This window comes from Argopecten irradians, chromosome 3, assembly GCF_041381155.1.
Source record: "Argopecten irradians isolate NY chromosome 3, Ai_NY, whole genome shotgun sequence".
NCBI lineage: Eukaryota > Metazoa > Mollusca > Bivalvia > Pectinida > Pectinidae > Argopecten > Argopecten irradians.
Genome location: NC_091136.1, coordinates 61,752,411 through 61,779,226, shown reverse-complemented (window position 1 = coordinate 61,779,226; position 26,816 = coordinate 61,752,411).

Genomic DNA, 26,816 nt, shown 5'->3' with positions numbered 1-26,816 from the left:
GAGTACCATACCTTCGTGGTAGATCACTTCTGTTATAACATCAGAGTACCACACCTCCGTGGTAGCTTACTTCTGCTATAACTTTAGAGTTACACACCTTCGTGGTAGATCACTTCTGCTATAACATCAGAGTACCACACCTCCGTGGTAGCTTACTTCTGCTATAACATTAGAGTACCACACCTCCGTGGTAGATCACTTCTGCTATAAAATCAGAGTACCACACCTCCCTGGTAGATCTCTTCTGCTATAACATCAGAGTTACATACCTCTGTGGTAGCTTACTTCTGCTATATAATCAGAGTACCATACCTCCGTGGTAGCTTACTTCTGCTATAACATCAGAGTACATCACCTTCTCGGTAGCTTACTTCTGCTATAATATTAGAGTACAACACCTTCGTGGTAGATCACTTCTGCTATAACATTAGAGTACCACACTTCCGTGGTAGATCACTTCTGCTATAACATTAGAGTACCACACTTCCGTGGTAGATCACTTCTGCTATAACATCAGAGTACCACATCTCCCTGGTAGATCACTACTGCTATAACATCAGAGTACCACACCTCCGTGGTAGCTTACTTTACTATTAAAAGATTACATTTGAGTAATGCACAGATAATTACATGTCTTAGCGCCCATTAGCATGATTTAACAGGGTACAAATGTAATGTCAGCAATGACCAAATCTCATTTCATTTAAATATCATCCTGCAAATAAACGGTTCCATGTCACTGTTTTAGTATCACTTAGTGAATACATGTTTGTGCTAAAACTGCGTGTTGGTGTTGGGTTACAGGCGTTACGAGTTAATATTACCTTGAAAAGTATCATTCAGCATCGGTATCTAACAAGAAATTAACTTATTGTTCTGCTTCATGATGAATTTGGTATTAACGCAAAGATCATACAACATAAGAAAAAGTGTAATAGCTTTGTGGAAGATAGAATCCGGAGCGTATGAACCAATCTCTAGAAATTAATTTTATGAAACAAATGGAAGCATAAATATCTCATATGTTTGTAATAGTCCAAAATGGTTTTATTAACAAAGCCCTTGTGGCAAGTAGACCTCTAGCTAGTGTTGATGAAGTACACGGCAGTTTATCTATAGTGTCCCCTATTGCAAACACATACCATAGGTATGTTTTTCAACGAGCTTTGGCTGCGGTGAATTCGTTCTCCTGAAAAAGTCTTTTTAAAGGCTGAAATGGTGCCAGTGCTATTTTTCAAAATCAATGATCAAGCGTTATAAGTTAGTAGCCAATCCCACTTAAAAATAGATATGACCATGGGTACCTTGAAAAAACAGCAATTGCCAATGGATTTTATTTTACATATTTTTTAACATATGCTATAAAATAATAAATCCATCAGCATTTTAGCAGTTCTGTCTAGAAGAAAACCTTCACGATTAAACATGCCTTGAAATGAAGCAAGTAGGTTCTTTAAATATCATAAATAAAATAATAATGGCAGGAAATATATATCCATAAACTGTCAAAGTCTTAATTTTGGCAAATGATGCGCTCTATTTCTCCACTATGCAAACCAATTATTCAATAATATTATTTCATTATATATTTTTATGAGCATACCTTATAGTCCTTTTGTACCGATTTTCACTTATGTCTAACAATTCAATTATAACTTATATCATTATTTTCACTATATTTCATGTTCCTAATACACTACTGTATTACATTATTTGTAATTATTTTAACCTTTTTTCAAATAAATCATTTGTAATTAGTAATCACATGCTTATATCTTACAATATAACGATTTTTTTTCTCTCTCTCGAATAAGTAGCCCTTTAATTCATTTATTCAGGTTTCGTATTTTCAGATATCCTAATACAATTAAAGGGACTAAATCGCTAAAAAATCATGTAATAAAAGATAAAAAGAGTTATAGGACTAAAATTAATTGTAAAAGTTGTGTACTTTGTGTTAATAACAGTATTTAAAAGTTTGTATAACAATTTTGTTCAAAATGGAGAAAAACTGAAAATAAATAGGACCGACCTAGTCACTATTTCATATTATTATCTTTCGGCGAGTGTAAACAACCCCTATGTGCATGCGCGACGCGTGAACATTCCAAACATCCGATCGAAGGAAATTTCATCTGTCTAATGGACATATCTACTATCGACTGAAAACACAAATTTATCGACTACAGGTTCCTGATTACTGTGTTAATCTAATAAACGTTGAAACGTATGCAAAAGTTTTGTGAAGAGTTTCTAAGTGTAAATAATCCTATACTGTACAGGTTTTTGTAGCCATAAAGAAGGGTTTTCATTATATTATATGGTTTTATACTTGCTTCTACCATTATTTTATTTTCATTTGTCATGATATTATGTACTATTCCGCTAAACCTGCCAATATTATTAGGCTTTTAAAAAATGGCCTAATATATAGACTTTATAATAAGGAAAAAATGACGAAAAACTAATATTATAGGCATGTTTAGCGGACTAAGTAAGTACGTGTATTTCTTTTATCATTATATCAATATTTTGTCTAAAATCAAAAATAAGGCCAGATTATGGAACAGATATATGTCCACTCGGGATCAAGAAGTCTACGCAGAATATTGTAAAGTAAGGAATCAAGTAAGGTCACTCACAAGGAAGGCGGTAAAATTACGTGAGAAACAAATAGCACAACAAGTAAAGGACAATCCTAAAAAGTTCTGGAGATACGCGAAATCTAAGACAACAACTAAATCCAATATTTCAAATCTGTACAAAAATAATAACAAAGAGGATATCACTACAACAGATGATGAAAAAGCAAATGTACTAGCTAATTTTTTCCAGACAGTGTTTACCCAAGATAAAGATAAATCACTACCTGATATTGAAAAGATTGATGTGGAACCGATCACTCAATTAAATATTTCACCAGAAGTCGTGCAGAAGAAGCTAATGAAGTTGAAAATTTCAAAATCACCTGGACCGGATATGATCCATCCTAGAGTTCTTAAAGAGACACGCGATATTATAAGCATTCAAATACCTGTGTTAATATTTCAAACATCAATCGACACTGGGAAATTACCTGCGGACTGGAAATGCGCTAATATAACGGCAATATTTAAGAAAGGAGATCGGAAGGAGGCTTCAAACTACAGACCAGTAAGCCTGACCAGTGTTGTTTGTAAATTATTAGAATCAATAATAAGGGATAAAATAATGAGTCACATGAAAAGAAATAAGCTATTTAGTAACGCTCAGTTTGGTTTTATAGACAGTAGATCCACGGTTCTTCAACTTATCAATGTCATGGATAAATGGACAGATATTTTGGATAAAGGAGCATGCGTGGATATTATATACTGTGACTTTATGAAGGCTTTCGACAAAGTACCTCATGGCCGACTAGTACATAAACTCGCAAAATATGGCATCGGTGGTCAGTTTTCAATCTGGATCCAAGCCTTTCTGTTTGGAAGAAAACAAAGAGTTGTAGTGAATGGCAAAACGTCGGAGTGGAATCCAGTTTTAAGCGGGATACCACAAGGATCTGTGTTGGGACCACTTCTCTTTGTTCTCTATATAAATGATATGCCCGATGTAACAAGTACCGGGACAGACACCTATCTGTATGCGGATGATACGAAAGCTTTTAGATCAATAAAAAGTGAAGAGGATTGCAAAATATTACAACATGATATATATTCATTAAGCCAATGGTCAGATATTTGGAAACTCTGCTTCCACCCAGACAAATGTAAAATGATGCGATTGGGATATTCAAATACAACTAAATATGGATACAGACTGAAGGAAAATGCCCAATTTTTAAAATTTGTTGACTCGGAGAAGGATATTGGTGTCACCATAGATGATAAACTTACCTTTGACAAACATATATGTGAAAAGGTCAACAAAGCAAATTCAATCATGGGAGTGTTGCGGAGGACAATGGAATACATGGACCAGAACAGTTTTAAACTTTTATACACGGCATTAGTTAGGCCTCATATTGAATATGCTGTTCAAGCCTGGTGTCCGTATTTGGAAAAGCATGTAACAACACTAGAAAACGTTCAACGTCGAGCAACAAAGCAAGTGCCAGGTCTTTCAACTTTGCCATATACAGAACGTTTGCGTAAACTCCAACTTCCAACGTTAGCATACAGGCGGTCACGTGGGGATATGATTGAAATGTACAAAATACTTTCTGGAAAATACGATAAAGAAGTCGCAGATTTGTTTTCAATCAACCAGGGATCAAGTACCCGCGGACATGATTTGAAAGTGTACAAAGAGCATTCAAGGCTGTGCGTGAGAAAACACTCGTTTACCCAGAGAGTCGTGAATACTTGGAACAGTCTCCCATCAAATGTTGTTCAGTCTAGGACAGTTAAGCAATTTGAATATGAACTCGATTCACATTGGAAAAATCAGCCACTAAAGTATTTATACACTGAAAAAATAAATCCGTGAATTTCTAAGAGCTGACTATTATAGGATTATAAAAAATCCTGTACATGTTAACATGTATGTTGTCAGAATAAATCTATGTATCTATGTATAATATTTGACATTCCATATACATTGTATATCCTTAGTTATAATGTCTATCCGTCTAATGGGCATTCCCTATATATCTCTAGTTATAGTGTCTATCCGTCTAATGGGCATTCCCTATATATACCTAGTTATAGTCTCTATCCGTCTAATGGACATTCCCCTATATGTCACTAGTTATATAACTTTTTTTACACCCGATTTACTTAAAAAAAATCAGCCTAACTATATATATAAATTTTATGTGTACTTTTATGTATTCAAAGCAAAAATATACCTTACATATACATTGTAGACCTATGTACATATATGTTTGCTTAATAATGTACATGTACACCTGTATTCATGTATAATATATACATAATTAACGGGTGAAAATACCTCTCACTTCTTGTCATATTTCCATCAAATACTCTAAAGCTTCATAGAACTATGCTGTTTTATTTGGCAATGTAGATACAGGGGCGTAGGAAGCGGGTGTGGGAGGTGGGGGCGGGGTTGGAGGGGGTCAGGGGGGGGGGGGTCAAGGACGAGGGCATACATTTCTTGTTTTCGCCGACTGAAATGTTCTAAAATTGCACATTTGAAAGAAAAAAGGGTCCTCCTGCACATTTTCGTGAACTAGACTTAAAATGTCAATCAGGGGGTTCTACGTACTATTTAAAAAAATGTCTCTTAAAAGATTCATCTGTTTATATGACTTAGCAAAACAATTAATTCATTATTATTTTGTGTTAAACAACAATGTACCGATGGTGTGAAGCCAGTATGTTCAGATCGAGTTGCATAGATATGACGGCATTCACAATTACCAATTCTTAATGCAGGTAAATTTAAATAAAAAAAGTATTATGTTAAGAACGCTTTAAAATCATTAAAATATATCGTAAAACTCATCACAGCCATTCTAAATCTAATATTTTTACCCGGGGGAGACCCTCGGACCTCCTCAAACACCCAAATCTCGCGCCATCAGGCGCTCCCACATTCATCAAAATGCATCGTAAAATTCTAAATCGTAATATTTTTTTCTCGTAGGAGATTGTCGCCCCCCCCCCCCCCCCCCCCAACACCAAAATATCGCACCTTTGGCGCTAGCATGGCAATTTGCGTATTCATTAGTTTCCGTTTATCGACGCCACTGTCTATAAATGTGTACAAGGATTCTACTCAACGATATATGAAAAAAAGTTTATAAAGTATATATGGTTGTGTGTTGAATTAAAGAATCAATCTCCTCCTGCGGGTGCGGGGCGAGGAGGGGGGTCCAAATATTGAGGACCTTTGCACCCCCCCCCCCCCCCCCCCACATTACGTTTCTTTCTACGCCACTGAGATACGCTGTAAATGTATCGGCTATTACGCTTAATCAGGCCAATGTAACCGATAAAATATAAGTTGCCTCTCAGTGGTGTTATTACATCTATATCCATTAGCCGGATGAGATTTTCAGCGACCTCGATTCCGAACTCAATGATGCACTCGGTTCTTTCCGTTGTAAACATTCAATGCCGACAGATACAATTTCTTGTTGTGTTTGGCGATATTTTAACGTTGATAAACATTGCCAATAGTTCAAATTAAATGTTGTAATTTTGAAAACTTTCTAATTTCAGGTATAAGAACGTTTGAAGGAAGTCAAAAACCCTAAGAAATCTATGTAAATCTAATGATTTAGTAACTTTAAGAATGCACCAATATTCACTGAAATGGAACTCGCGGTTGCTACTTTCATTTGCTATGTTCAGGTTATTATTTACCGTTTTCCGTATTTCGATTTGGAAACAATTTGCGACAGACATAAGCCAAAATATAATGTGAAGGTGGGTTAGAACTTTGAAAAGAATATTAGAATCAGCGTCTCCATGTTGGGGTAGCAAAGAGTAATGTATCGTATGTTTGTTTATTTTTGTTTTTTGTATTTTGTCGTAAAAGTCATTTAAACTTTTTTTTTCTTTAAAAGCATTACAAAAATAGAATAAAATATTTACAAAGCAGATAATTCATACAGTGCGTCTTACTTTGGCATATTTGTGGAAGTAGTTTTAACTTAATATGTACAAGTAGATTTCAGTCCAGTTTTGTCTTTTGTTAAAGTCACAAAAAAGGTGGGTTTTTTAAAATCATTTTGGATGGACAACTATCGGTAGTACTATTCGACGTTTATAAAGTTGCTATGAAATTAGCTGAACCTAATCTTTTATAAAAATGAATTCTATTTTCTAGCTTGACACATGGCGTTGGAGTCATCGATCATCTACAAATATAGCTCTATGGCATCATGTTGGCAAACATTTCAGGCAACTTTGACTGCGCGAAGCCCGAGAGAGTAATGTAAAACATATCTATCTTGAGGTAAAAATAATTATTGACGAGATATGTAACCTTTCCAATGAGGCAAACTCTTGTGGTGGCGCAGATAATAACAGGATTAGGCAATAGTGAACAGGGAAAAAAGTCCGCCATTGTTCACAAGCGTCATTTATGTCAGTGGGGAGATTTCACTAACCGTCCGAGCGTGTGACGTGAGTTGACACGCCCACCCCCGTTGAGGATAAACACGTGACGTCATTCCCGGGGAGATCAAAGCCCACGATCAGCCAGAGAATGATGGTGAAATAGGGGCTGGGTTACTGATAAAGATCCTACCATCACACAAACGAGGCTAAAATCAATGTTCATGTTAAACCTCCAACAAAATTGAATGTTTTATAGCGCCACTGTCCCCTATGAGTGACAAAGGTTAGATGATGGCATATAAAATACATCCATCAAAACGTCGGCTAGGCCAGTTAGTATTGGAATAAATTGTTGTTTGATAGCTGCACCGTTATTGAATACATGTCCTAGGCCAGAAGGTTAAAGTTCTGTTAATGATGTTGTATAACCATTCGTAGAAGAAAAGGAACAACCGTAATAACGTCCTAATGTTTCTCGTGTGATTTGCCATCCCCATGCTCACGGAAGCGTTGGTAGTTTAGGAGGTATATATCTTTCTAGTAAACAAATAAATTATCTTGTTTATACGAAGAGAAAGCATTATAAACTTGACAGAGTTGGGCTGAAGACTAAGCGTGAGAGCTCCCTAGAGAGCAGGACAAAACAAAGTACCACTCACCGACATCACTAGGGCTGAACAGCCAGGAAACAGGCCGGAAACTTGCAACAAAATAACACCTTTTATAACAATATATCACTGCACAATTGACGGGTCGGTAATCAACTGGTATTGATGACAAAGTTCAGTACGGAGCACACAAATAAATCTGTACATCCAAATGCATTTAGATTATAAACACAACGATATGAATAGACAACCATTCATAATTTGTCTCAGAACATAGTAACTTTAGGTACGCTTAAAAATTTTAAACTATCCCACTATTTAGAATTTGACTCGGAGGTTCTAGCTAATGGCATGCGTTAATGGAGTTGGGCACGACTTACAATCGATGTATTAAAGGGAATAACCAGAAATAACAAAGTATCCTTATCTGTGATGTTGTTGTATAAAAATGTATATTGGGGTTATGTCATTGGAACACAGAAGAATGAAATCTTATGCTTCCTAATCCACTCTCAGACCACATTGATCATTATCCCAAAGGTCCGTTTGATGGTATAGGAACAAAATACAAGCTAATGCAATTACAGCCTTTCCCTTTAGTGGTCAGGAATAAAACAGTATTACTCCAGTCCTGTTTTCATTATAAGGTCAACTATTATTTCAATTTAAAATGTCTTGTCATATACGCGCTGATTGATTTAGGTACTGGTAATTTGTAGTTAAATAGAGATATGCTATAGTCTCTCATACCTACGGGTATAATACCGGTTGGTCTAGTGCAATATATTCATGTCGCCTGAGGCTGTATTACATGGCTACCCATGCAATACAGCCTCGTGACGTCACGGCGGCAACAAAATTGCTATTTTCTCGGTATAGTTTCAGAAACTGGCAAGCCTGGGTTTTACAACATTTTTTGACCCTCGGGTAGAATATTCCTACCTCCATATTCACATATAAATATCCAGGAAATAAACTGATACTTATCGATTGACGATAAAAACCGCCTGATTTCTCCTGCATTACATTACTAAGTATAATGCTTCTTCAAATAAAGCTTTACTTTAAAAAAGCGACTGCATGTAAATCCTTCTTTCGTGAAAATTGTGCAATTTGTATACAAAACTCTAGTTGTTTGCGTTCTTGATAGTATAGCTGGCCTTCTTTCTGACAAAAATAGTAATAAATTACACCGAGACATAAAATAATCTTGACGTAGTGACGTTATTGGATCGTAATGCATGGGCACATAGCCATGTGATAGTCTTATACAACACGGGTGTATTGCACGGGATAAACCAGTAAAATACCTGGAGGTATGAGATTAATAGAATCTTACACTGGCCTGTCAAGGGGACAGGGGATATCTCAAACAGAGTGAAATATTTTGGCTAATCAACCCGAGGCTTGCCGAGTGTTGATAGTCAAAATCTTTCACGAGGGTTGATACATCATTGTCCATCTGACTGACCCATGTAAGATTCTTTTTCTCCCATGCTTTAACGATAAACAGTGAAAATTTAGTTGCGTAAAAACTTATCGCCGCATGTATTCATGACGTCACTGTCTAGCGCGTGTGAGTTGTCTTTTCCCTACTACCGATACAAGACAGAGTTATTTTTCCCTATCAACCGCGGGGTATCCCTATCAAGTATGGGAGAAAAAACAGTATAATATCTGTAGGTATGAGATAAACCAGTGTTAAACCCGTATATATGAGATAATTTTACATATATCCCTAGTGTAATATGACCTGGAAAGTTTTTCAATTTTCTGTTCCGGACCTGAAATCCATTATGATGTCATGACAGAAACAATAAAGTAACGAGCCTTAGCTGGATTTTGTAATATATTCTAACGTGGGATTATTAGATAGGTAGGTTAGTGTGTTTATACGATTAAAAGTATATCAAAATTTCTAAACTGACAGTTTTTGTCAATTTGTAATATGTTTTATACATAAAAACAGCATTTGTCTAAGGTAAATCTGTTCCGTTAAAAAAATGATCAAATCAATGGGTTTTTTCAAGAAATAATGCTTCCTTTATTTTTGGCGAAATCATTTTGGTGGTAATGATGTAAAAAGATGTGTATACATTATCTTAACAATCCTTACAGAAATGAAAATAGATTTAGATTAAAAATGAAGTTCAATTGTTACAGAAAAATAATATATAAAATGTAATAAAACGGATATGTTTGCTTTATTCGGTGAATTTTGAAGAAAATCTCACCACGATTTTGCATTTTAGCACCATACAAAAACTCTATTTGTCACTGATAAGGAAGTCCTATATAGTTATCTTCATTTGTTATATATAGGATCTTACATGAGTATTCATTTCATATGAGATTTTATTGAACGATTCAAGGAAGTTTTTTTTATATTTTTGGGAGCCTTGACGAAATTTAAGATAATTTTTATCACATAACTACAAATACGTCAAAATGTATCCCGGAAAACCAGCGGAGGCCGCCAATTTATCCCTCCGTCCTCGTAATCCTGACGTCACCTCATTTTTCCTTACGTCATTTTATTGTTTCTGTCTGATGTTACAGTGGATTTCCAGCCAATGAAAATCGCTGCAGGTTAAATTAAACTAGTGACATATGCAAAAAAATCACTGGATATCAGGCGGATTATTTGATAAATATACTTGTTTAAACATTCACTGTATGTTTCTTATAGTATAAAGGCTAGATGTCAATACCTTTAGTTTTTAAATAGATAATAATAATTTCTAATCGATATATATTTAACATAATAAGGTTGATGACGTTACTAATGTTGTTAAAAATGTTTTAAAACTAATAAAATTATTAGTTCACAGCTTCAAACGGAAAATTGTTCTGAAAAGGGTTACCAAATCAAATCACTATCATTCAAATGCATAAAGAGCTTGGGGCACTGTCATAATTCAACTTATCCAAGCGTCTGCATGGCAATATCATGAGTTGTTTCCCTTACCATAAAACTGCAACATTTAGGTGTTCATTTCATATGAGACAATTCTTGCTCGACATGGCTCACAGAATAAAAGCTTCTTAGATTAGTTTCATGAGATCTCATTTGAAATGAATACTCATGTAAGATCCTATATTTATAACCTATTGGAATACACATACACCAGTGATGTCTGCAATGTCACAGCGAAATAACCAGTTGTCATGTATATCTATCAAATCTGGTGACAGTTATTCCGCGAACTGTCTACGCTTTTTTGTGATCCGACCTTGAGCTCTGGCGAACTCACCGCGACAGATATCCGACTTAAATTGCAAGTATTGTGTCTCTGCATGTCCGCTCTGACTAGCCATATCAATTTCATACTATTGATACACCAAATGTCTGGATAAAGTAAATCGCCAATAAAAAAACACAATTATGTTGGGAGTGAAGACACCGACGCAGTATCTCTATTTTAGTTCCGGTACGCCTCGTGTCCCCCATCGTGTCCCCCATCGACTGCTTAGTCGTATTATTGCGTGTTTCTTTCCCGCTAAATTTTCCGATTGGCTGAGTGTTAGTAATCCCGTCGATACAATGATTTTCAAGTCAATTGAGTTTTCTTTCTTCAGACCTACTGCACGTGTATAACCGTAACAAGAATGGCGGTAATTTACAAAGCCTTATATGAGGAGTGGCGTAGTGGATCACTTGATTGACGCCTGGATTAAATAGTATAGTAACAACGTCAATGACCAGATTATCCATCAAAATCACGTCAATTACGAATGTGTTAAGGAGAATGTTTCCAGTTCTCAAGCATGAAAACTCACAAACATAATTCCGAGATAGGGAATGTTTTGTGAACTACCACTAAGTGATGTAAAGTAGATTCATTGTAACGAACGCTATCGATTAGTTTGTGTATTAATAACTGAAGACTGCATGGAACACTGTGCACCAGATTAGGAGGCAAACATTCCAGATTTGTCCAAGTTTGAACTAATGCATGCAGCCTCTTAATACCAAGTGTGTGTTGTGCAATATTTCAATGTGTGTTTGAAGGATGTCGGGGGATTGAATCACCAGATAATATCTATAATCTGATACTTGATAGCGATAAACTATACCAATACTTGATATCGTAATACACTAATGCAGTTATGATTTTTCTTTTAAAACTATAATAATTATTTGCTTGAAACATAAAATGTCAGTAATGCGATTCCAAATATTTAATACTTCAAACCTTGAACTACTAATACTAATGATAAGGATGTCTATCGAAATGATCACTCTTCAGAGTTGCACTAGGATATCCACAACATGTGTAATCTACCTACTTAAAACTTTAAAAGCATTCTACTGTTTCTAGGCATAGGAAAAACAATTGCAGACCTATGAAAAATATGAAATCAGCTTCAAGAATGTATTTATCATTTCTTTCAATAATTACCTAACATAGCTGCAAATTGCAATTGGAATATCAACAAAACATAAAGTAATTTGTATATAAAGTAGAAATCATGCCAAAATTATTTTCAAAGACATCTTTTTCAAAACATTCATTTTTTCTTGACAAAGTACTGTTACAACAGGCATGCATGTTCATAAATATAGTAACCAACCAAACGACATTGAAACTGGTGTGTACAATAATGGCCTTTACCGTAGATGACAACTAAGATGGCGGAGGACAACGGTCAATAGGTGGATCATCATACCAGGTTAAATATATAAACATCTCACCAGGATCTTACTGAAATAACCTGTTTAAGTCACTATACGATATTTAATATAAACGGTAATTAAATTTTTAAAAAATATTTGTTTAAAGGCCCATAACCTTTCCGGGCAAAAAATAAAGGTTTCTTAAAAAACATTAATAACGTCAGAAAATGCATACCGATGACCTAAGATAAGGTTACGACACCAAACATATGCAAGATTTCCTGCGTAATAAATGAAAACAGCGGAAAGGAAAGTCAATTCGCTGTTTTGCCGTCTGGCGCAGTGATAGTCAACTACCGCGTGGTATTTAGGACGACGGCGGGAAAAAAAATACGACCCGCGTTATGAAAATAAACATTTTATTTATTTCAATCAAATCGTTCAGAAGGTGATGATCAATGTAGTATTAACGGTTAGTTAATACTTTTTAAGACTCTACAAAATTATCGATCTTGTTTTTCATTCCCATTTTAAAAATTAAAAGCCATTTCGGAAAGGAAGTGGGCCTTTAAATTGCTTTATAAAATTTCCAAATATCCTATAGGATCAAGTCAGATATACAGAGGGTTGAGTTACACGACTGATCAGCTTGCGATATAATGATAAAATTTTGTAAGAGTACTAAACCTGTATTAATGATAGGAGTGTTCAACGAGACACTGTAAAATTGGGAAATACGCGTCGAGATAGGGCTGATATTTACACTAAACCTTTAGACAAAGCGCCAAGTTTACATTAAAGCCAATCCTCATGTGCGCTCTAAATTCTCCTTAGTTTCATCAGCATATATGTTGCTATGGAAACGAAGTTGTGACGTTATAGAAGTATATAGTTATGTGTTATGTAACCCCTACACTCACGCTTGATTAAGAAATGCGTTTTACTAAATCTAGGTTGTTTCCTTCTCTTCTAAATGCAATATATTGAAAAAATAAGACGTAAGCGTCTATACAGTCTAGGTTGTCCGCGTCGGCATTATACCTTGGTGTCGCTGACTGTGCTTACGTCCATAGCTTGTTTATCTCGATATCCTTTTCTAAATCCTCAATGGATCGCGTTCCCAGTATAACTCGTAAAAGCAAGAAACAGTTCGTTTTTATGCTAGTATTATTAACATGTTATGTGTTTACTTTGATATGACAACCGTTAACGGTTATGTATCCCTGTATATATGGGATTTGCATTCTAAATTGGTCTAAATGATAAAACGTCGCCCTTATAATTAAGTAATTGATCGTTTGATCCTGATGACAAACAGTTTGAAGGCATGTTATTATGTTATGTAGAATCATGCGTTACAAACAAAACATGTGTTGGAGGCGTTCGAAGCATTTTATTAAGCGTTTATGCTTTGCTTAAAATACTCATTTCAATTTCCGCAACATAAATAAAGTCCAAGTAAGTCCTCCCTCAATACAATAATAGTATTGTATTTTGATGTAGTTTTATACATTTTGACCGAGATTCTCAAAGAGAATAATGACATTTCACTTTTATGTTATTCTGTAACATACAAGACCAAATCATAATATAAATCCAATGTTAATATTTATATGCGGCCCGTCTTATGTTTCCTGGCATCGTTCTAGTTACCGCGCGTCAGTTGACTATCATTGATACATAATACAAACATGTGAAATTAATATTACCAATGCTTATAAAATAAATCTTACATTTGCATTAACCTCATCATAGGTCATAGATATAAATTTACATACATAAGTATTGGTTTTTAAGGGTTTTTAAAATCATTTTCTTTGGTTTTCGATAGAGTGTGCCTTTAAATAGACTAGTCCAAAGGACTCCTAATATTGCCTTATAAAAACATAAATAGCTAGTAACAACCCACTCGTGTGATACATTTCTTTTAATGCAAAGTATGCGAAATGAGAAATCTCGCGCATTACTACACCTGGAGGGATTTAGACGTCCGTGACGGTAGCATCAGATGGACCGATCGGCGACAAATCGATAAATTACTTTTAACATTACTTGGTATGGATCAGTGAAATATTATTACAAATATAAAAACACGCAATATAGACAAGCCGGAAACGTCTTAGTCATATATGAAATTGAGTATCGCAGACCGGAAATAATGCCATAAATCCTCATTTTTCCCGCGACTGGTAGAGTGGTAGAAAATGGCCGGCACATGATAAATCCAGTCAATAGTTGCCAATACATATTACTCACTTGATTTGTATTAGGTCAAAAATCTCTTGACATATGTCTCAACTCTGCCAACACGTGTCACGAGATGAATTGTTAGTTGGCATGACACGCCTTGAGTGGCTGATGATCTGATCAGCTTTCTATATTGTGTTTGTTAGAGCTATCTATCTGACAGTCAGTAATAACAGAGCACCAAATATTCTAGACAATTCATTCCAAATCACAATTTCAGCACGGCGAAAAAAGTTAAGACTTGATAGCTGTTCCTTTTTTACATTGCTTTGGTAATACATTTGATAGTGTCCCAGACTTAAGGCTCATTTTTGGTTCCACATTTTTTGTTATGAAGAAGTTATTATATCATATATTTAAAGGAAAACTTCTAAATGCATTTTTTGTTTACATATTATTGATGGAAAGAAGCACAGCAATCCTTAAACCAAGCACACATTGCTTTGGGATGTGGTTCTGTATTCATTTGCTATTTCTACACGAAGACTATGAATGCTGACAGATTGAAACATCTAAAGAATGTAATGGAGGGGTATCCAAAAAAAAAGCTATCCATATATCTCAAAATAGGGCCGAGGAAGGCCAGAAAATGCAAAGCCGTAATGCAGGTTCGAACTACTTCCCAAGCACACATTCTCAGTATTTTGAAGCATGGGTTAGGATATTTACAAGAGTGTTGTTCCTCTCCCTTCCGCAGTCTTGATAACGAATGCTGACTTTGTTATTTTAGTTTCATTTAACAATACTATTTTCATAACGTGAATGATCAAATAACAGACATGAATTATTTTAACAGGTTGGTGATGCCAGTTAACGTGTTGTTCCCGAACGTCTACTCTGAGTATATTGGTGAGATTAAAAGTGGCCTGAAATTGCGTTACCAATGTAGGATTGACCCAGACAAAGACTGCGTCCCACGTCTCGACAGTTTTATTGGAAAAAGTTAACAAACGTATCATTTATTTGCCATCCACATTAAGACAATCGAGATAATGATCAATAGCAAGTCATGTTAGCGAATGAAGTTGATATTACCGCAGGCAGGCCATCTCATCCTTTACCATGCTTCATCTATTTTTGTTGTTTTTTACAGCATCTAATGTTTGAGGGGGAGTTTGACGTTTGAATGCCGTTTTTCTATGGTTGTTGACATATTAGTTTGCTTGTTTTCGTGGTTACGGTTTCAATTATAACTTCACTGACATTTGATCTTGAAAATAAGAATTTTTCTTTCTGCATCGTTACAAGACACACTTCCCTTTAAATGACTTGTGTCAATTTTGCATTTATTTTTTTATTCGGATTTGCTTTTATTTTTCAGAATGTCCTTTCAACAAATAAGGTCATTTAGGGGCAATGGAATTGCCAATGTATTACTGTTTGAAGCACATTATTCTGAAATTTGACGAGGCTCCTTTATCTAATATTACAATATGCCGATAATTTGTCAGCGTTATATTTCTCGTGTGATCGATAGATTTCTAAATTGCTCGATTATAGAAGGTTAAGAAGACATTAGTGTCGCTGACGGCTTCGTTATCATCCTGCAATCGGTAATGGCTCCCAAGGTTTGTATTCATGTTTTAATGTCACATTCCTCGGTTCGTGGGAATCTGTATAACTGCCCTTCCAAAGCGATCATCTTAAGTCACTTGTTTTTGTTCACATTGGTTTTCATACGTTGCCTACTAATGAGTGAATATCTTCAGGAATAAAATGATTAGTCGAAATAGTAACATTCAAAAAGTTAGAATTGATAACTTTTCATAAAGATAATGACTTGTATGTTTTGCAACATACTGCATGCAAATAATCAAATAATCTGCTGATTTTTTCCTATTGAAATATATTTTTAACTTTTGTTATTACTTACAATTAAGTTGTTAGTGATATATCGTGAAGTTTAGATAGATTATTCTGATGTCTATCAGAGTTGCTTCCCTTCGTTATACTTCAATAGGTAAATCGAGGAGAGGTAAGTCTGATTAACCAGAAAGTCAATTCGTGCGTATATGTTAGTAGTAGATTTAAATAAGCTTGGTGAGAAAGGGAGCGATAGAAGGACTTGTCTGCTTCATCTGCCTAAACAATCGAAATTAATACCGGAAATATATCATTTAGTGGCGTGCGCCGTGTTTAAAGCCGAAAACGCAAACCTTGCTGGAGTATGTTATTCTATTATACCAGTCACATTCCTCGGTTCGTGGGAATCTGTATAACTAGCCCTTCCAAAGCGATCATCTTAAGTCACTTGTTTTTGTTCACATTGGTTTTCATACGTTGCCTACTAATGAGTGAATATCTTCAGGAATAAAATGATTAGTCGAAATAGTAACATTCAAAAAGTTAGAATTGATAACTTTTCATAAAGATAATGACTTGTATGTTTTGCAACATACTGCATGCAAATAATCAAATAATCTGCTGATTTTTTCCTATTGAAATATATTTTTAACTTTTGTTATTACTTACAATTAAGTTGTTAGTGATATATCGTGAAGTTTAGATAGATTATTCTGATGTCTATCAGAGTTGCTTCCCTTCGTTATACTTCAATAGGTAAATCGAGGAGAGGTAAGTCTGATTAACCAGAAAGTCAATTCGTGCGTATATGTTAGTAGTAGATTTAAATAAGCTTGGTGAGAAAGGGAGCGATAGAAGGACTTGTCTGCTTCATCTGCCTAAACAATCGAAATTAATACAGAAATATATCATTTAGTGGCGTGTGCCGTGTTTAAAGCCGAAAACGCAAACCTTGCTGGAGTATGTTATTCTATTATACAGCTATCAGTTTACAACTTATTTTGTCTGACCTGATTGTAATGATATTATACTACTCTACTATTTTTGTTTCCTTCAAAGTATACCTGACATCCGTTTTTATCGTTTGAATTTCTAATGAGCAATATCATATCATTCTGTAAATGTTTCACAGCAGTGTCAAATGCTAAAATATTAGGACATACTATCTTGTCAAACTTTGAGCTAGATAACAGAACTTTTTGAGATGTAGGAAAGTGAAGTAACAGACTATTTGTTTGAAAAAAAAATACTTTCATTTTACTATTTTATTATTATGTATTTTTGGCCATCAAAGATAGCAAAATATCACACATTTATTCTGTGAACGTGAAAATATGGATAGATTTTGGAACATAATAGATAATTGAATAGCATACTAAGACCCTACTACCTTAACGAACATTAAAATAAAAATTCAAATTGGACACTGATAATGGACAGCTAGTTAGCATACCTATTGTACTGACTATAACAACATTTGTCTTAAAATGTGAACAAATCCATCATTAAAAGCTCGACCTGCTCATTGACCGATTAGACATAACAGTGCCCGAAAATTAGTATTAGTGTATTATGACTGTCCACCGAAATATTAAGAATAAAAGTTCTAAACTATCGGGCATCCATGGATCAGGCATGGTGAAGTGTTAATGGATCATTATCTATCTCCAATGCCTCACCCATCATGTTCAACTTTCTCATATTTCGTTTTTCATAAGCATTCAAATAATGAATGTGGTGATATAACTCTATTGTTTATCATTCATCAGAATTTAGTTGTTTTTTTTTGGTTTTTTTTTTCTGTCGTTTTTTTCTTAGATGTAAACCATTTCCTATTAATTGAATTTTCATGAATTCAGCCCAATCAGCGATTCCAATACCATAAACATTACAACTTTGTACCTACAAATGTAGCCAGCAATGACTTTATTGCTGTGTCCAACATGCTCCTCAATGTATATTTTGGAGACATTTCAGGTTCAGATCTTATCACAGCGGAAATGAAATCTTCCTGATGTATTTTACTGCATGTTTTTATTTCCTTTGTGTAACCTGGCCGGTAGTCGGTACATTACGTGCTGACTGTTGAGATATTACGGTCGCTCGGCGTCAAACTAATCCAATAAACCAACGTACATAAAAGATATGTCCCGGATAGAGACCGGGCGGACAGAGGCACAGTCATCAATTATTTTGTCGTAAACGATTTAGGAACCTCGCCAAAGAAATGAATTAAAACATTTAAAGTTCCCAAAGCCCATTCTACAAGTGTATTGCATGTTAACATTGGTACCTCTCTGGCTGCTAGAATTAAAATTGACTGATATTCCATAGGTTTGGGGGGTTCGGCACAGAAAAAAGATCAATGTAAATTGCTTTCAAGAGCGGACGCAAACTGTGCACGAGGAGCCTTAGTGCGTGACTGCCGATCATCCCACTGGCTTCGTCCTTTAGACTTCTCTAACATTCAAGGAATAGTTTTCATTTGATTATTAACAAATATGTCCAGACAATCTATGAGAATCTTGTTTAGATTGGAAATCTAAGAACGGAAATAACATTAAGGGAAAGGAAAGCTGAAAAAAAATCAAAAAAAAAAATAAAAAAAAATCATAGTTTGAAAAATTCGGACAATAAAACAAATAATACTGAAATCAGAAAAATCATGTTATTGTCATTGTCAACTTTTGAATTCAAACCAACCTGGACGGATTCATTAAAACCAACCTGGACGGATTCATGAATGGGATGTGGGACGCTTACCTCTGCGGGACGCTTACTTCTGTGGGACGCTTACTTCAGACGATTACCATTATGAGGGTGCTAAAATCAGTCATTTTTGAGATAGGCGTGTGGGACTCACCCTAAATCATCCGGTAATCATTTATAGTTGACGGGTGCTGTAAATGAAATCATTCTACTATACAAACAACTATATTTACCATGCAGACATAGTACATGCAATTTGTACATTACAGTAAAGGGTAGCAATGCCTCATACTGTCAAATAAGTCATTAATCATAAATAATATATATTGTCTCTGAGAAATAAATATGACTTTTTATTTGTTCCTTAATGTTTTGTTTCCCATCATGGTGGTTCGTATATAAAACCAAATGAACTATCATCGTCATACATTATATAACGAAATAGGGCTACTCATGGAGTTACTATGTAAATACATATCTTAGGACTTTTACGTTTGTGTGTTCTTTTATTGATCTTAATTATTAACGATTGGTATGAATGGCAGATTTACACTCTATGATGAGTGACTCCTAAAACTTCCTCTTAATACTTCATAATGTATTAAAGTTTCAGACATGTTGGCTGTTCTAAGTATTTTCTTATCCACGTATTAACCTAGAAGAACGTTTTATTTATGTTTTAAGAAATTGGCGAAGGATCTGCTTCATGTGAAACACTTAAAGAATGAAGATGTGCTGGAAATAACCGATTCTATTAGTGTTTAGGAGTACGTGAAGAAGTATGCTTCATTTTAAACGTTTGTAGTACTTGGGCTATTGAACAGTGTGATCAGTTAAACGTGTTAGAGAAGGGGAGATAATTAGTATTTATTGTAATCAATAAGTCAAACCGTTATACAACGAAATAATATAAGATGATACATCGCTGATTGCCAATTCTCAGTCATTGTATGCACGTTATCAATAATTTATAATGTGCGAGTTGCCGTGCAAGAGTACCTTAAAACGTTAAACAGGTGGGTGGGATCTTCAGGCAGAATCCCCAATGTCTTAGCAAATTCTCACCCAGATATCGCCATGTGTCGCCTACTTCATACAAGTAAAAACAAATTCATTTATAAATCAGTAAAATGTCATGAGAATTTTATCACGATATATTGCGTCAATACAATGATTGTGCATCTCTGTGGGATTAAATGGTAGAAGTTGTGTTGTTTAACGCCATGGAATTTAGGGGGTAGACTTGGGCAGGGGCGTATGGCTTCGGCTGGAGTGGTCTGGGGATGCATAGATTTCCATGTAATCACTTTGTGTGATGACTTCCAGATGTTGCTTTTAGCCCAAAGGGATGAGATCGCCAGTGGCAGCAATACACACACTAATCATTGTCGGTGAAATGCTTACAAATGGCCCATCAGGGGTTACAAAGAAATTCATATAGCCTTAAGGTCAATCTTTATAGCAATAGGAATAGAATATTGTTTTCCACTGATCATAAAGTCGTCAGTTCAATTCATGCATTAGGCTGGACAATGAAATACCATATTATCGTCATAAAAGGTCTGTGGTTAAATATTTTAATCACAATTCCATTTTTTTTCTACCGAAAATATTCATACCTTATCTTGACGATATTTGTTATATGATTTTGATACCAACTTACATGTGGTTTCTTTTCCATGATTTACCAAATTACACTACAAATCATCGTTCTGTCCCTATGATGTGATTGCGACTGAAGGCGATCACGTTAAATTAAGGATGTGATATGTCCATGCGTATATTCTCTCATTAAGAAACGTATTCAGGATTAATCAACACTAATTAGCAGTTCACTATGCTGAACGACATTAATCTATACTAAACAACATTTTTACTGACCACAGATACATCAATTGAATTACAATAATTTTATCTGAATTGCAGCAAAGATCTGGCTTCTATCCAATTTTCATAAATCAGAAATATGATTCTATTAAAGATGCACCACCGCCGACAGGGCATGAATGATATTCATTATTTGAACAATAATTGGTGTTTAATTGTGTATATATATGTCTAATTAACACAAAAAAATAATATGAAATTATTTAGTTTGCCTTTGGTGCGTGTGCAATCAGTACTTCATTCAATATAGGATATAGTGCCACAGAATTTTTTCGGGATGCAATTAATTATTTTTTATATTTCAAACTTGAAGTAAAATGAGAAGCTCAAACTTTTCGATGGTGGTAATGGTGTAAAATACTAAATCGTCAGTTCCTGTTTTTTAAAAGTGAAAAAAATGCCGTTTGTCAGCGGTGGAGCATCTTTAACCGCTGAAAAGATATGCCTGTAATTGCAAAATGTGAAAGGATCAACTAATAACTCCTTGGGCATTTATTCGGGTGACCCGAACTGAGTAGATGCAACATTATTAAGACAAACGCAAACCCGATTTGACTGTCTATCAGATGTACCACGATTCAGGCCTTGTGCTAATTATAACCTTGTATGTGTACTTTTCAATATATCATCACTCCTGAAACAAATCTAGTTGGTGACCGGTAGTGACTGTATGCTGTAGGACACCCGGGAACGATCGGTGATGCTAAATACTATCTGTCTACATACCGGCACTCCCTGAAGGACTATAGGAGATTCTGCCAAATACTAATGACTAGAACGGTACAGCGAACTTTCGGAGCCGTTAGGTGGGGGAATGTAACGGTCGCCAGGTCACATCTTGGTCAACCTGAAGGTCACAGTGCACAGTGTAGCCAATTGATGATTATACCACGTGAAGTCCATATCCATCTCCTCATATTAATATTCTATTCATTGTGGAGAATATTCGAGGATTCCATACAATATTTATAGCATGTGCTTAATTGATAACTATATCATCCAAAAAGCATTTAGTTACTAAAATGTATTGCATAAATTGGTAGCATCAATCTATATATAATGAGTTATCATTATGACCCTTCAATAAAACCTTTTTATGAAGCAGAGTTAAAAAAAATATATTTGGTTCCATGGAAATGATATATGACACGGTTTAAGATGTTATAATTTAATTTCATACGTTACATTCATTTCTATTAGTTAGATCATTGAGGTTATTTTCCATAGACCGAAAGAATTGTACGTCAAGTATTATGACGTCATATATACAAAATGGTTTCGCGTCTATAAAGAATGTCCTTCCGTTTTTTTATCTATGACTTCATAACCCCAAAAGATATTGAGAATAATGCTTAAATATTGCACAGAATTAATATATTTTCTGGAGACCTCCGAGAAAACGCGCGAAATAGTGAGCAAAGCGGTAATGACGTCACAATTGGTTACGTTCTATTCCGTACTATATTGCAAGCACAATGATGTTGCTCTCTGTACTCCATCAAGAGGACAAACACGATGAGTTATTGGATGTAATAGGCGATACATGTATGTAGACTAAATATATAAAAGATGACAATATGTCATACAAAGCGGTATTACAACAGCGCCACGTGGGCTAGTCATGAAAAACTTCAATATAATTCGTAGTTTCTCCTTACGTTGGTAAAGTAGTTTTCGAATACATTAAACATTCATCCGGGAAACTGAATGTAAAGTGAAGAAGTGATTAGGTTATAAAACAAATGTCCATGGGCTACTGTACTCTACTGGTCCATATTTACTCCTTTATGGCGCTAATCAGCTAGTGTGATGCCTTCCTTTTTTTTTAAATAGAAGAACAAAACCATAACCGTCGTATTTCATATTGCCTACACTTTGTGGAAATGTTGGCACTCTTGAAAATCACAGTGGCACCGAGAAGTTTAAAAGAAAGTCATATGGATGCGGAAATATCGTATACGACTTCAGGTAAATGAATGTGGAACAATACAATTGTCTATAATGGTACTTACCACAAATCAAACGAATAACGCACTATTCAGTGTTATCTCGAGTATTATTATTACTAAATGAAGATATGCTCTACCGATAAGACAAACAAAATATTTCTGTAAATAAACAGATTCTAAGTTCGCCGTAGATTTTTAGTACAACAGAAATAAATAGTCCGCGCCACTACAGTATAATTCCAAAGCCTTCATTAAACATTTCTGTCAGAAAATTAACTCGCATAACGTTTGAAAATCGATATCACATAGAGATATTTATACCGTGAATACATGCCCAGTAAGCTTTTAATACCTATATAACTTAATAAATGACAATTCTCGTCTATATGATGAAAATATCAACCTTTAATTTATTTCGCTAAGCTTTTATTAGTATGTTTTGTACGCTACAAAACGACGGCATTGGTATAGTGAGCTATGTTTGTTGTTCTCCTCGGTTAATGATGACCCGAGATGTGCACGCGGTTCTCACTTATATCAGAGCTGTCTAGAGTTTTAGCGGCAAGGTAACCATCTCGTGGTGATTCCAGCTAAAAGTAATTGTGTTAATCCCACCCCATTCTCACAGACAATATATAGTTTCTCTGTCTAGTTTTCATTACTGGGCGGAATTTATGGCCGGATAAAAGTCAAACTAGGCTGTGGAAGCCCACCTTTACAGAAATACACAATATACTGGTGACGCTTTTGTTTCTGTTTGGAATAAGCATATCAATCAATCGTTGTGTTATCTTTTGTAATTTTTATACAGGCATCACAGAAAATATTTTGAATAAAATATGTTGCTTCACAAAATGTAATAAATACATGTATGTTAGTCACCAATGTTTTCTTGACAAAATGTAATAAATACATGTTTGTTAGTCACCAATGTTTGCTTGACAAAATGTAATAAATACATGTTTGTTAGTCACCAATGTTTGCTTGACAAAATGTAATAAATACATGTATGTTAGTCACCAATGTTTGCTTGACAAAATGTAATAAATACATGTTTGTTAGTCACCAATGTTTGCTTGACAAAATGTAATAAATACATGTTTGTTAGTCACCAATGTTTGCTTGACAATATGTGATAAATACATGTATGTTAGTCACCAATGTTTTCTTGACAAAATGTAATAAATACATGTTTGTTAGTCACCAATGTTTGCTTGACAATATGTGATAAATACATGTATGTTAGTCACCAATGTTTTCTTGACAAAATGTAATAAATACATGTTTGTTAGTCACCAATGTTTGCTTGACAAAATGTAATAAATACATGTTTGTTAGTCACCAATGTTTGCTTGACAAAATGTAATAAATACATGTTTGTTAGTCACCAATGTTTGCTTGACAATATGTGATAAATACATGTATGTTAGTCACCAATGTTTTCTTGACAAAATGTAATGCTAGGTTTACACTATGTTCCCGGCGATCACGGTAGCCCCGTTTGCCCGAAACGTGGTGCGCCGTGGAATTTTGGCTATTTTTGTCTCTGTATTCAAGTTGAGCTAGGTCTTGTGAAGTTTTGCCACGGTCTTTTACGGATTACGTCATGGACCGTAGATATACGGGAAAGTGCTATTCCGGGAGGTTAAAGTTACACTACGGCTTTAGCACGGTCTATCAAGGATACCACTACGTTCTCACTAGGCCTGTTACGATCTGATGAGGTCTGCTACGTTTTACACGTTTTGATCAAGCTCCGATACGTTTTTCACGGTCCGCCAAGGCTTACTAGGGATGAAAGTCTGATACCGGGATTTTTTTGAAGCAAATGAAACAATATTTATTGCCGAAAATGTCATTTCAAACACATTTTTAATTACAAATTATATTTGGTATGAATATATAAATATAATAGCCAAGTGTTTTTACGCCATTTTTTTCTGTAATGGTTAATCACTTAATCTGTCTTTTGCAATAATAGCTTTTGTATAATTTGATGGTTTTAATGTGTTTGATAATGACTATTTCTGTTTAATAATACAAATAATCCATGAAGTAGCAAATATGTACCAGGCCAGGCAATGATACTTCATCAGATATTGGTTGCAACGTAAGACCGTAATAAGACGTAACACGCCGTATCACGTCGGGCTTTCAATCGCTACAAGCCGTGATGTGCCTTGACAGAACGTATCGAAACGGTTATCATCCACCTTAGCTTGCCGTCAAAACCTTGACAAACCTTGACAAAACGGCACAAAACGTGCAGCCAATCTGCATCAACCGTGATAAAACGTGGAAAAAACGCAACAGAACGTCACAAAACTTGAAATCACCGTTAGATTCCGGGAAACGTGCTTGCTGCCCGTTCCACCACGGACCGTCTGGAAGTTTTGTTACGGCCTCGCACGCATTGTTACGTTTTGATACGTCAATCCCGTTTTATGACGTCCTGTGGCGTTTACCATCTGTACCGTGACTGCCGTGGCAAATTTTTTGACAGTTTAAAAATCTGGCACGGCATCCACGGTAATCACGACCGCTCACGTTTGTCTATCACGTCCTTCTGCGTTGTCTCAAGTTGTCTCGCGGTCACCACGTTTTGTCCACGGTGGCCCGAAACGGGGCTGCCGTGGCCGCCGGGAACATAGTGTAAACCTAGCATAATAAATACATGTTTGTTAGTCACCAATGTTTGCTTGACAAAATGTAATAAATACATGTTTGTTAGTCACCAATGTTTGCTCGACAAAATGTAATAAATACATGTTTGTTAGTCACCAATGTTTGCTTGACAAAATGTAATAAATACATGTATGTTAGTCACCAATGTTTGCTTGACAAAATGTAATAAATACATGTATGTAAGTCACCAAAGTTTAGTCGCTAATTGTAAATTAATGGTACAAATAATGGATACACAGCTTAATTCGGGAAATATAACTGAAACTCTTCATGGGGAAAGTATGTTATCTTAGAGAGTCAGTTTTAATTCATAATATCCGGTATGAAAAATTAAAAAAGAAAATATTGGATAAAGATGTCGGACGTCGACCATTAGGATTACCCATAGTCTACAAAATATTTTTTGAATTTTAACCGTTCACTGAAATCAAAATGGCGGCGCGATTTGAAATAAGTTAGATATGAAGCCGGATTATAATATATATGTTCTATATTATATGGTGATAATAACCTAAGTGGATATTACCGACCACTTCCACAACAGGGTAGTCTGTAAGCGTGATATTGATCAGAGGAAAGATTCTAACGACATCGGATAATGCCATGTGAACCCATATCGCCAGATCGGGAAGTAATGGCACACGTGGACCAGATAGGTCGCACATGATTATCGTAAATGGATTCTACAAGTTATAGAATTTAATAAAGACAGAATTATGGAGGGATTTCACGTTGTAGAGCGGGTTACATCTTACTCTTATCGATCCTCTGTCCGAACTACAATATAAGCAAAACAAGTATGTGGATGTTAATCTGAGATGAATGGACAAGTACCCACGGGACCTTACTCCACTGTCACCAAAGGTTATACGGGTGTTCTTTGTAAATACTAGCTCCCCAATCGATGTCACTGGAAGGTTGTGTTGCTCCATCCTTACCACTGTGTACACAATTATACAGTGTAGATGTTTAAACCAGTTTTATGATCGTTCAATTGATTCATGCCTTATTAGCCAGAAATCCAACCTCTTTTGCCATGATACTGTTACCAAGCCTATGATAAATGAATCTGTTTGCCGAGGTCGCGTTTGTCCTAACATGTAGGTGAGAGCAACAATGTAAAGCAAATTATTCTGGGATACATAACTTCCCGTTTTTATGCCTGATTTTATTAAAATTGTCAGAAATTTGCAAAATTGAATACCACACGAAATTGAGTTGGTTTATATAAGAGTTGTAAATGCATCTTTTTGATTATGAGTTAATTTATACAGAAGTTGTAGATACAACCATTTAATAA